Raw genomic sequence first — 13,089 nt, 5'->3', positions numbered from 1 at the left:
TTTTTAGCCTCTCCATGTTGAAGTGCTTAAAAATGCCCTAAAAGTATTTTAAAAGTAGTAAATTTTTTTTAAAGATTTTATTTATTTATTTGACAGAGATTACAAGTAGACAGAGAGGCAGGCAGAGAGGAAGGGAAGCAGACTCCCTGCTGAGCAGAGAGCCTGATGTGGAGCTCGATCCCAGGATCCTGGAATCATGACCTGAGCCAAAGGCAGAGAATTTAGCCCACTGAGCCCCCCAGGTGCCCCTAAAAGTAGCAAAATTTTTAGAATAGTTGTAATGTGGGGTTTAGCCCAATTTTTGTTTCTTTATTTCAGGATCCTATCTGTTGATGCCTTGGTTACCTTGATATCTCTTCAATGATATCAAACATATTTTTTTCTGCTTTCCTGTTTGTTTTTGGTGAAGGTATTGAAAGTCAACAAACTATTTCACCCTTATAAGAAAAAGAACTCTGAAACAGCTTTTATTTTTTATCTTTCAGTATCTTTATTTTCCATAGAAACTAGACACCATTAACTTTTTTTTTTTTATTTGATAGAGAGCACAAGTAGGCAGAGAGGCAGGCAGAGAGAGAGGGGAAGCAGGCTCCCCGCTGAGCAGAGAGCCCGATGCAGGGCTCCATCCCAGGATCCTGGGATCATGACCTGAGCTGAAGGCAGAGGCTTTAACCCACTGAGCCACCCAGGGGCCCCAAGACACCATTAACTCTTAAAAGCAGGTCACTCCAAAAATACTTAACCTCGTAAGTCAGATTCTTTTATTTTAACAAACTCTACTACATTATTTTTAAATGTAAAAATGCATTTAAGAACTGGGAAATGAAATGTAAAAGTTTGTGCCAACAAGTTATCTAAATATTGATAGAACACAAAATTAAATTCTCTGTGTAACACACAGGGATTTTAATATTGCAGAATTTTGGTCCTCTTATAAGGTAACATACAATACTACAAGTTACTCTTAGCTTACTTATTCCAAGAAATATGAAATATTGAAAATAAAAAATCCTTCCCATAACTTTTTTACCTAATATCTAAATCAACTTAAGAGATGTACATGAAGGGAAAAAAACCTTTTTTTTTTTTTCCTTAGGAAAAAACACTTTAATCACTGTCCTGAGAATAATGAATTAACTCTGAAATATCAAATTCACCAAATTTTGGCAAATGGAGCACCCAAAATAGATCATGGGCAACTTTTTTTCCTTAAGTCTTTTTGCCTAAGAAATTCTGTTGGAAGCTTTTGGTATTGACAAAAAAAGTTTATCAAACTTCACTTTAATGGGTCTCAAAATTCTCTGACAGGCTTTGGTCAAGATGTTGCTATTTTAGAAGTACTGATTTTAAAATCTCACAATTTAAAACTACCTCAAAAATGGTCTGGAAAACATTCCTTTCCTTTTGAAGGCTTTACATAGCATTTATATCATTAATCAGTCTTTCACTATTAAACTTAAATAGCAGGTAAGACAAAGAGCTCGTAGACATTCTTTCACAATCAGGACAGTGCAATGTTCTAGACAATATTCATGTAGCCAGTCTGGGCTTTCTGATCCTAGTTGGTGACTTTGCCAGCCCCAGCAGCGTGTGCTGCCATGATGATACTTGTAACAACTGTCTGCATCATATCATGAACAGCAAAATGACCCAGAGGACAATAAAAATGTTCAACACACATAACTTTGTTAGAAATCATTTCAATGATAGCAGCAACCCTAGATTTCAACAATTTGGGCCAACTGGCATCTTCTTAACAGAGCAGCTACAATCTCCTTCCACTGCTTGGCAAACTTACAAGCAACGTGAGGAGTGGAACACTCCAGCTCACATGGATAACAGCATTAATCTGGCCTGAATGGTTTGGGATAATCACCTGAACAGTGAAGCCAGCTTCTTTCATTAGTAAGTCATTTTTGCTGTCACCAGCCACACTGTCACAAGCATTTTTGACAGACATGTTCTTGACATTGAAGACCATGCTGTTCCCAGCCTTCACACAAAGTTTCAAAATGCATTCCAACAGACTTTATTTCAGTTGTAATGCTGAATGAAGCAAAGATGGTGGTTATGCCTGGTTTATTTTTTATTAAGTATACTCTATGCTGGGTCTCAAACTCACAATGCTGAGATCAAGAATTGCATGCTCCATCAACTAAGCCAGCCAGGTGCTCCATTATGTCTGGTTTAGAACACTAGTCTCCACTCAGCTCCAGCAGCTATACTACTACCACCAATTTTATAAACAATCTGGAGGGAGAGATGAAGGACTTGTCAATTGTATGACTTGGTGGCAGGATATAATCCAGAGCTTCAAGCAATATAGTTCCACTGGCACTTCCATCCTTCTAGTAAATTTCCAGCTCTTGAACCAAGGTATTTTAGCACTCGGTTCCAACACGTTCCACCACTCAAATCAGAAGTTGGCACAAATGTTACTGTGTTAAGTTTATGGAAATTTTTCTTAATGTAGAGGCTGACTTCCTCAAATCTCTTTTAATTATAGAATGGCTTGGTAGAATCCACTGTGTTAACACCAACAGTTAGTTGGTTCAAACCCAACATGTAAGCCAGTAGGGCATGCTGATAGGTCCACACAATCTTGGAGACACTCACTTTGAATTTACAAATATCAGCAGCAAAAATCAGAACAACACTGTCAGCCTGAGGTGTATCTGTGATCGTATTTTGATAAAGTCTCTCTGTCCTGAAGTATGAGTGAAGGCCACATATTTACTGGTCTCAAATTTCCACAAGGAGATACCCAGGGCCATACCTTATTCACATTCAAGTTTAAGTTTTTCCAAGATCCAGGCATATCTAAAGGAAACTTTCCCATTTTAGCAGACTCATTCTCAAAAACGTTGGTTATTCTGTTGATTCCAGCCACATTTGTAGAACAGATGGCTGGTAGTAATAGACTTGCTTGAATTTACATGTCCAACCCAATGACAGCAGTATGATGGGAATCTTTTCCTTTTCCATTTTGGCTTAAATTTAGTGATGTTTTTCATAAGACCTGTGTTCTCATGGCAAACTCGTAACAACAACAAAAAAATTTGTTTTTAACTAAGTAAATTTTATAATGTGTTAGTAGCCTACTCTCCTTTATGCATGTCAGAATAGTCATTTTTCAAGAAACAGTACTGCTTCATTCTCTAAATATATGGATTTTGTCAGCTGCCTTTAGGAAAGTATGGCACAATAGTAGTCTTACCATATTCTGTTTCTTATATTCTATCTACACAAATTATACAAATGGAAAAAACAAACAAAATAAGGGAAATTTTACAGTCTTTATGTATTTTACCATAATTGTGTTTTTGTCTTCTCGCCTCAAAAAAAAAAAAAAAAGTGGTATCTGAAAGTCATCATTGTCGGTCATTTTAGGTAACATAGCCAGAGGCAGTCCTCCTCAAGTGTTGTATTAAAGGGGATTTCTAAAATAGAGTCAGAGGGGATGAGATTTCCAGTTCTCAGAACTTCAAAGCAGATCAAACAAAGGCAACTCATCAGCTGGTGAGTTTTAAATCAATTTTGATGATAACTACTCATTTCCTAATGTTACTGTGACTAGAATATAAAGCAGATTTGTATACAAAAAACTTTCTAATGTTGGTTCTGAAATTGTCACTCACTGCATTATCAAAGTGAGTTTTTCTTACTAATGTGAGGCCCTACAAAAATATTCCCTAAAATACACATACTCTACATGAGTGTTTATTTTAATTGCAATGAAAGACATCCATTAAAGTTTATGTTTATTAAATCTTATTATATAAATATTATATTTTTAGTAAACTTAATCTAAGTGAAACAGTGAAAAAAACCAACTACCTAAAAATGTTTCAAAACTGCTGTGAAATGTGTTACATAGTCAATGATAATAATAACCAGTGATATAATAACCAATAATATGTAACCCATAATCACCACATAATTAATAACATAATTACATAATCAATGAGTATAATAATTAATCATTATAATATATATAATAATGTAGTGTGAGTTTCTTAAGACTGTTGATTAAAAAGCCCTATAGTTCCATACAGAGTTACTGCAGGAAGTCTTGATGTGAACTAATGTATACATCATAATTTATAGGTAATATAAAAATATCAACCTACTTTTTAAGTTTTAATTTTGTTAGAATCATGATTGATATGCTCTACATTTATACTCAATTATTATCACTGTGTATTTTCTTATTCAACAATTACAATGCTTATCACTATTATGAAATGGTCTGTGATATTATTATATCTTCAAAACAGTTCTTATAATTGAAAAGCTTAGAAAATTATTGATATATTAAAAACACTATTTAACCTCCCTGAGCCTAACTTTTTTTTTCACTTTGGATGAAAATTTTACCATCTACCATATGGAAATGTAGTAGATGTTGAGGGCATTTAGTAAATATTAATTTCTTTTTAATTTTTTTAAGATTTTACTTATTTATTTGACAGAAAGAGAGAGTGGGAACAAAAGAAGGGGGAGTGGGAGAGAGAGGAGGAAGCAGGCTTCCCAGCGAGCAGAGAGCCCAATGTGAGGCTCCATCCCAGGACCCTGAGATCATGACCTGAGCAGAAGGCAGAGGCTTATCCCACTGAGCCAGCCAGGTGCCCCATAAATATTAATTTCTTTACTTGTCTTTACCCACATGTACCAAAAGCATAGTTTTGCTTTGTAAGATATATTATCACATTTAAATCAAAGTTATCAACTCTTAATTTTGTCACAATTCTGATTTTTTAAACAAATTACTAGAGAGAGAACTGATAGAAAAATTCAAACTACTAGCAGAAATTACCACTGAAGAGGAGCAAAACAATGACAGAAATATAGTTTAATAATCACTAAGCCTAAACATTAAAAGAGGTCATTAAAATGAGAAATGATAATTATGTGATGTGATAGAGGCACTAACTATTGCAACAAGGGCAAAAATGTTAAATATATAAATGTATCAAATTAACATGTACACCTTAGGCGTACATAATGTTATACGTCAAATTTCAATTTTTAAAAGTTAACATATTTATTTCTCCTAAAAAACAATCAACCAAAAAGTAAAAGTCTAAGAGTTTAAGCTTTATGTACATTCTTTTCTTTAATATTTATAACAAATTTGCCTGTCACAAGAATATAGTAGCATTATTCCCACCTTACAGAAGGGGAAACAAGGAGATTAAGAAATCTCCCAAGACTACAGAACAAGTTAGTGATGGGGCTGGCTTTAACTACACTTCTTTTCATTAATTAAATCTTACCCAAATCTGCTATGAGGGGTGGTCTCTTAATTGATTTTGATGCATTCTGGGCAATAATATGATCTGGGATATGAGGTAAGAGGAAGAAATAAATCACTGCTTCCTTTACTTTAAGAACTCACGCCTGTCTTTCCTTTCCTGGTTCATTAAGCATTTCCTCTCTCTCTCTTTCATGGTGAGCAGCTTCCTATAAATTTCTCCCAGTCCTGTTATACTGTGAATGTTCCCATTTCTAGAGATATCAAATTTAAGGGAGCTTTGACAGCTCTGGCTTTTCTGATACAGTCAAAGAGCCTTAGTCTAGCTTTCCTGTGAAATGTTTTTTTTAAGATAGCAGAGAGAAACTCTCTATATATGTAGAGAGAAATAAAACTCCTTAGGCACTTTTCCCAGCATCATTCTCTGAAGTAAAAATTGATCTAAGATAGAATACTGTAATTAAGTGGCAACTCTATTGCTAATTCCCCTGAGGAATGTCAGTGGCATAGCCTGCCTGATCTGTAGAAAACAAGTTAGCAGAGTTAAGACTAACATAGGCTAGGCTTTTTCTCTTACCTTCCTTGACTACCAGCCTTGCTGGTTTGTCATGGTTGAATAGGTATATTCAAGTATGAAAGAGTACTTGGGCGGCGCCTGGGTGGCTCAGTGGGTTAAAGCCTCTGTCTTCGGCTCAGGTCATGATCCCAGGGTCCTGGGATCGAGCCCCATGTCGGGCTCTCTGCTCCGCAGAGAGCCTGCTTTGTCTTCTCTCTCCCCGCCTGCCTCTCTGCCTGCTTGTGATCTCTGTCAAATAAATAAATAAAAATCTATAAGAAAGAGTACTTGGTCCATGTTTTCCTTAATGACCTGTCTTAATAACATAGTCCTCTCTTGAGAACATTACTGCTATTGGAGCCAAATTCTGCTACTTTGGTGAACACTGATTAATCATACTCACTAGGTAACTACGTGTATACCACAGTTTACTGAATAAACTGATGACTGAGCATAAACATTTATCTACACAGGCAGAGAATTTCAGGAATAATTGGACTTTGAAACCATAACTACTAATGCAGAGATGCCCTTAAGAGAATGTAACATTCAGAGAGTAACCTTTGTTGATTAATAGCTCATTTCTCAATTTTGCTTTTCATTAGCATCGCTTGACACTCAAAAACCTGTCAATATTGTGAGTGTAGTAAACTGTTTGTGTTAGTGTTTGGGAAATGATATCGATATACTATATGTCACTTTTACAGTAGTGACTACTGGCATATAAATGGTTTATTTCCATTTTCCCGCTGTGATATACTTTAAAAAATTCTTTCTCTGACTATATTTCTCTAAAATTCTTCCCTGTTTTCCCCCTTAAAGTAGGAAGGAAAGAGAGAGAGATTAATTCACAGATTTTATCCGTGATAATGTCCCCTCTTTCCTTTCTGTAAATCAATATAGGAAGAGTGCAATTCAAACTCTTCTTGCCAAATGGGCATCGTACTTTGAGCATATGATCCATTTATTCAGGGCCCTAGGGCTCTGTTGTAAACTTCCAGGTACAAAAGAAAGGAGGAGTCTCAAGAGTAGGCTAGAGGATATAAAATGTAATGATAAAATACAAAGGTCAACAGGTGAATGAAACAGACAACTGTATGCATCAAATGTGATAATGGGATGTGACTGATTTGGTGAGAGGCCCAGAGTCTGGCCCTGGGGCTTTGAAGTAGTGGGCCATGTCTCTGACCTCCCTGCTTCAGCCTCTTTAAGTAGTGTGGCAATAAGCCAAGTGCCCGGTTGATCTGACCTGGGGTGAAACCTTGTCACCGAAGACTCCCACTCTCTATCCAGAGTGAAGGCTCCCACAGGAGAAAGTACAGATTCTTTTCTCACCAATTGACATGCTCATACCTGCAGACATAACATAACAGACATAAACAGGCTAGCTTTTTCTTATTATTTTTCCTAAAACACAAACACTGTAGATCTTATTAGACAAAGAGAATATGCAATTCATGTATATCTTTCACAACTCTCTGGTTTTTGTTGAACAAAAGTGGATATAAGTGGGAATAATTCTTTGTTTTCCCTATGGGATTATTCAGTTAGAAAATATACAAAGCAATCCAGCCATTCAGAAAATGGTAAAAATCTATTAATATCAGTCTGTGTACTTGGAAAAGAAAAATATGCCATGATAACGAAAGCTGTTTGCCAGCCATTTGCCCAGTCCTGTGCATAGTATCTGAGACCAGGTTATCTGTAAATGTTCTCTAGATGTCAGTACTTTTGAGCCCACTGCATTTGTGCTCATGCGGTAACAATTTTATAATCTTAAAAAGTTGCCTATTGCATTTGATGAATCAAGAGTAACTGTATGTCCATATTTCTTAGAAACAGGAAGTTTCATTTTAGATTCAGCCACTAAGTGCATAGATAGTAAAGAGTTATTTGAAGGAACGTAAAGAAATATTTAAGTGGCACACATGATACTGTGGAAGAAAAATAAAGCCATATTAATCTGCATCCTGGAAGGTCAATAGGCAATTAGGGTCGCATCTCAACTCCTTCTAAAACACATAATCATAATGTCTGTAATGATAAAAAATTACTCTAATAGTGACCTGAAGAATGAAATTCTCCTTTTAAACTTGAAATCAGGAACATGGAAGCAAATCTCAATTTTTCTTAAAGTGTGACCTGAATAGAATCACTTGGGGAGTCTTGTTAAAAATGCAGACTCCTGAAATTGCTCCAAAATAATCAACTGTAAAAGCTTACTTGTAAAGGAAGAGATGACAATATCTAATACTAGCTTCCTTAAGTAGGTCTTATATATCCGTTAATTTATCCATTTAGCAAATGTTTATTGTGCACTTACTAAATTTGCAGTACTTTCAGACTTGGGATTAAAGACGAATCAAATGATTCCTGCTGCAGAGAACCTCAGAGTTTCTTGATAATGACAAAATTCAAATTATTGTTATTGCAATGCAATGGAGATACCACCTGGAAAAACTGGACCCAGAGTGGTAGAGGATAAAGAGACGTCAGGTTGATGAAGAACAACGTATGGTCTCCACTAAAAAAGCTAAGTTTGGAGAAGATCAAAGGTAAAGAGATGAGTTTGGGGACCATCACAATGAATCAGAAGAGAGATGCAGATTGAAAAGAGGATACACAATTTTTTCTTCCTTCTTTTGGAAATAAACTTCCCCATTCCTGTGGCAAAGTGCTCCCTGCCTCCCTCCCCAGACACACACACACACATGCACACACACACACACACACACACCCATGGGATTTTGTTAGTGCTGTCAATCATAGTACTATATAATCCTGACAAAATGAAAGGTCCAAGGTTTGTGTGTATTACTGACCATACTGATTATCTATCCCTTCCATTACTACTTTCAGTGGATAAGAAACTGCTTATGACAAAGGATGTGAAAGGAACCAAATAATAACCAAAAGATGAAACCAGAGCAATTTCATAGGTGCAGAAGGATCAACAAAAGTAAAACCCAATGGTAATTTTAGGAATATTTTAAGTAATATAAGCATCCATTAAAGCTATAACCAACCTCAGACAATTCTGTTAATGCTCTTTTCCTCTTTCTCCCCTTTCTTTCTTTCCTTGACATCAGGAAGGTCCAGTAATGGTGGCTGTGCAAGGATGAAGTATTAGCGTTGGGGTTAGGAAGCTTTATAAGCTAGGAAATTGCCTACATAAGGGATTGAACAATTAAGAAAATATGCTGAGGATGATGGGGCTTGGTTTCTCACTGATGAAGAAGTGAATACAAATATGGAACAGGAGAAGATTCCAATGGCTCATAAACTCTGTAGTATAGAATGGAATAAGAGGTTTAGTAGAAAATGTAAATAAAAGGCAAGCCAAACTTTGAGACCCTAGTATCAATGAACTAAACTCACATGCAGACCCTGATTTCTACATACTATTATTCACTAAAAGAACCAAGTAGCTTATCCAAATCAGGGTCAAGGAAAGTAGAGAATGAGCTTGGAACATCTTTTTATGCCAAAACAGGTTGGAAGACATATCTAACTGAAGGGGTTCCTCCTGTCCAAATCTGAGAAAATTTCAGCATCAAAATAATCATATGTTGGGTTACAAACCACTGAACTAATAAAAATAGGTAGAGATTAGAGAAACCGTTCTTTACAATAGAATATCAAACAATAAATATAGGAAAAGTGTTACAATTTGAAATACCCATTATAGCAATAATAAATTCAATACATGCTGCATCTAGAGGTGAACGTGAGCTGAAGAATGGGATATTTGCATGAAACCAAAGTATCTCCACAAAAAAAAATGTTTAGTAATTCCAAAGTAATGTTCCAGAGGAGAGTCCTGGCAGACATAATATTTATCAAGTAATCAAATTAGCACTATCAGTAATGGAACAAATTAGCATCATGTGCCACCTAATAGAATATAATGAAACCACCACCTCCCTTCTGCAGTATTCTTGCCAAAAATGCATAATGTGCTCCTCTTCTGGAGGAAACATTAGACAAATCCACATTGAGGAAAACTACAAAATGAAGGCTCAACTTCAGAAATGTCAAGGTCATGAAGGTCATGAAGGCAAGACTAAGGCCTTGCTCCAGATTGAAGGAACCTAGAGAGACATGGCACCTGGGTACAGTAAGAGGTCCTGGAATTGTACTCTTACAATAAAAGGCATGACTGGGCAATTGGCCAAACTTAAAAGGACCTCTGGATAAAGAGTACGTTGGTATTTCTTTATAACAGTCTTTTTACTTTTCATGTCTAATGTTATTTCAAACTTTCTAAAAGATCACTTGAAAAAATTTTTTTAAAAGTTTAAGCATTTCTTCCCCAAATTACTATTATCTCTAGTAATCTCCCTGTGGGCCTGAAGAGGTAGCTGGGTAGTATAGTGATATGATACTTGGTGTGCTTCCTTATGTGTATGCCACTCCAAATAATCACAGAATTCAAAATGGGGTATTTGATCAGACATACTGAGTATGGGAATAGTAAGTCATCAACAACAGTAGCTTGGTCTCCCCAAGAATTTACTATGTTCTCATTTAATTTTCATACCAACTCAAAGAGCTAAGTATAATATGACTTTCATTTTCCTGATAAGAAAACTGAAATCCAGATAGGTTGAATAAGTTGTCCTAATTCATGATGTTAGTAGATGATGGAGCTGGGATTAGAACCCAGGCAGCCTGCTGCCGGGACCTACCTTATTAGCCACTTTGGTATCCTGTTTCTCATAGTTCGAGGTAAGGTCCAGCTTTGGAAGGCAAGACTGGTGTCAGGGATGGATACCATTGTGAAAGACTGATTGTTCCTATGGGCTAGGACCCTGACTAGTTGGGAGGAGGTAGGAAAGAGACAAATTCTTCTCTTTGTCCCCTTCCCCTGGTCAACAGAAGTAGGTCAGTACACAAAGGCACAAGTCAAACAGGTTGGGGGGTAGAGGACTCTCCTTTTCCGAAGACCAGAGCACCAGGCAGTACAGCTGGGCAGAGTACAGAGTACGGAAGGCAACATCAAAGAGTCCGAATCAATTACACATCCCATAGACAGGGACTGTGGGGATTCCTGCCATATGTCCTCCACTCTCTCAGGACTGGTCCACGAACACGGACACATGACGCTACTCTGGATCATCCAGCTGTAAGGGGCTACACAAGGCAAGACTGGGAAAGAGGAGCCTGACTCAAAAAGTGGCTTATAGTGTCTTATTACAATATTCACTTCCCAAGTGAGAGCAGGTGGACCCCCAGTTTCCTCAAGTATACAGCACTTTTTCCTCTTGGTCCTTCTGTGGCTCTCTGGCTCCCAGGACCCTCTAGGGTTGCAGCAGTGACACTGTAGAGCATTTTAATGGTTTAGGGTTATGCAGCACCCAGCAACTCCCTTTTAACTACCTCATTTCCCCTTTCCCCCAGAAAGACCAGTTTGCACAGCCAGCAGTATTTAAAGCTCTTCATCCCAGCTTCTCATTTCTCCAGATAGTCTCACACACTCATCTTGTGTTATAGGTCAGCACATTGAAATAAACTGACTAATCCAAACGGAGACTGACCTTGGCCCCTCTGGTAGCCACTTCCCACATACTATTTCCTGCAACACCTACATGGTTCCCCTCTTTCTGGCTTTCAGATTCAAAGTCAAAACAAAATGTCAAACTTCAGGTCTCCCAAAGGGCCGACTCACCAAGGCTTAGCAGCAACACTGTGCTTGTTGCTCATTAAGCGTCTCCCTAGGGCAGGGGATGTAAAAGAAATGCACCAGGCAAAGCTATAAATCTAAATAAAAGGACTTATTCTTAAGGCCGATTTTTGCAGAAACCTGCAACCTAGATAAAATCCAGACAGACTAGTTTTGCTGAGAATAGCAATGATGTCTATAAAGGCCTGTTAGGGTTTGAAGTGTAATGGCCAGCAGTGTAATAACAGTCCTTAGATTTTACAACCACAAATTAATAATGTCTGGAATATTTTGCAAGAGAAAAGAAGACTAAGAGTGTTGAAGAAAGCAGCGGGAAGTAAATGACAGCTCCAAATCTTGTTCTAAGGGGCACCTGGGTGGCTCAGTGGGTTAAAGCCTCTGCTTTTGGCTCAGGTCATGATCTCAGGGTCCTGGGATCCAGCCCTGCATCAGGGTCTCTGCTCGACAGGGAGGCTGCTTCCCCCCCCCCTCCGCCTGCCTCTCTGCCGACTTGTGATCTCTCTCTCTCTCTCTGTCGAATAAATAAATAAAATCTTAAAAAAAAAAAAATCTTGTTCTAAATTAGCCTTCAGGTGTGAGCCTTTTGACAGATTGGGCTCAAACCTTGTTCTTTGCCCAGCATGGTGTTACAGGATGGAGTGAGGGACGGCTTGAACATACTCCACCTACTCACCTGTGTTCCCCAACTGCTCTTTCATTTAGAAAAAAACTTACAAATCATCGGCACCTTCTCTCTTGGAAAAACGAGCCCAAGTCCATTAGTCACAGAACTGCCAAACACAATATCCTTAGGAAGATGTGCTGTCACAAAGCTTTTGGTTGTGGGGGGTGATCTTGCCTTGGTTCTGTTACATGACTTTTCTCAGTGTTGAGAAGCATAGCCAGAGGGGAGCATGCATTTCCTTTAATTAAAAAATAGCTGTGAACTGAAGGAATCATTTAACTGTGTGGAACTAAGTAGAGAGACTAGAATGTGTTTTATCTCCAGCAGAATAACAAGTTGCTAATGAATGCAGAACATTTCAGGGCCTGGGTAAACACTGGGATCATTTCATGAAATAATACATGAGGGCCATATTTCACAAATAATTGTTATACTTTCAGGTGCCTCGTTCTCAGAACCCCCCATAAAATTTACTTGAGTTGTTTGCAGTCTGGATGCCTCAGCAGATAATTTCCAAATCTTGCCTCAAAGACTCTTCTCTGCAAAGCTGTCACTTGATACTCGGAAAAGTCAGAGATTTGTGATTTCTGAGTCTGCCACTTGCTATGAGACCATAAACAAACCACACATCTTTCTGAATCCGGTTATGTTTTTCTGTAAATGGGATGTGAGGATTCAGCGAAGCAATAAGTTAAGATAACTTGATCCTTGCCTATGGAGGTAAACAGAAGTAGATTCCTTCTCTCACAACCTCTTGACAAGGTCATTTCTGACACTGGGCTACTACTCTGCACTTGATCTTAGCCAAAAGGCCGAGAAGCGATGGGCTACTACTCTGGATAACAGGCTGGTTGTTGATGGCCCACGCTAGTGGCAGAATTGCAGATGTAATGCCTAGAAGGAAGCAACCTGTTGCTTGGACGAGGGTCTTT

General features: G+C 37.8%; 1 pseudogene; it reads right to left on the bottom strand.

Annotated features, from left to right (window-relative positions):
* Nucleotides 1-2,219: 2,219 nt before the first annotated feature.
* Nucleotides 2,220-13,089, bottom strand: part of LOC111147480 — a 49,470-nt pseudogene continuing 38,600 nt past the window's right edge.

This window comes from Enhydra lutris, unplaced genomic scaffold (assembly GCF_002288905.1).
Source record: "Enhydra lutris kenyoni isolate GAN:26980312 unplaced genomic scaffold, ASM228890v2 scaffoldscaffold17, whole genome shotgun sequence".
Classification (NCBI taxonomy): domain Eukaryota; kingdom Metazoa; phylum Chordata; class Mammalia; order Carnivora; family Mustelidae; genus Enhydra; species Enhydra lutris.
The sequence above is the reverse complement of the archived record's forward strand: the minus strand, read 5'-3'. Positions and strand labels throughout refer to the sequence as shown.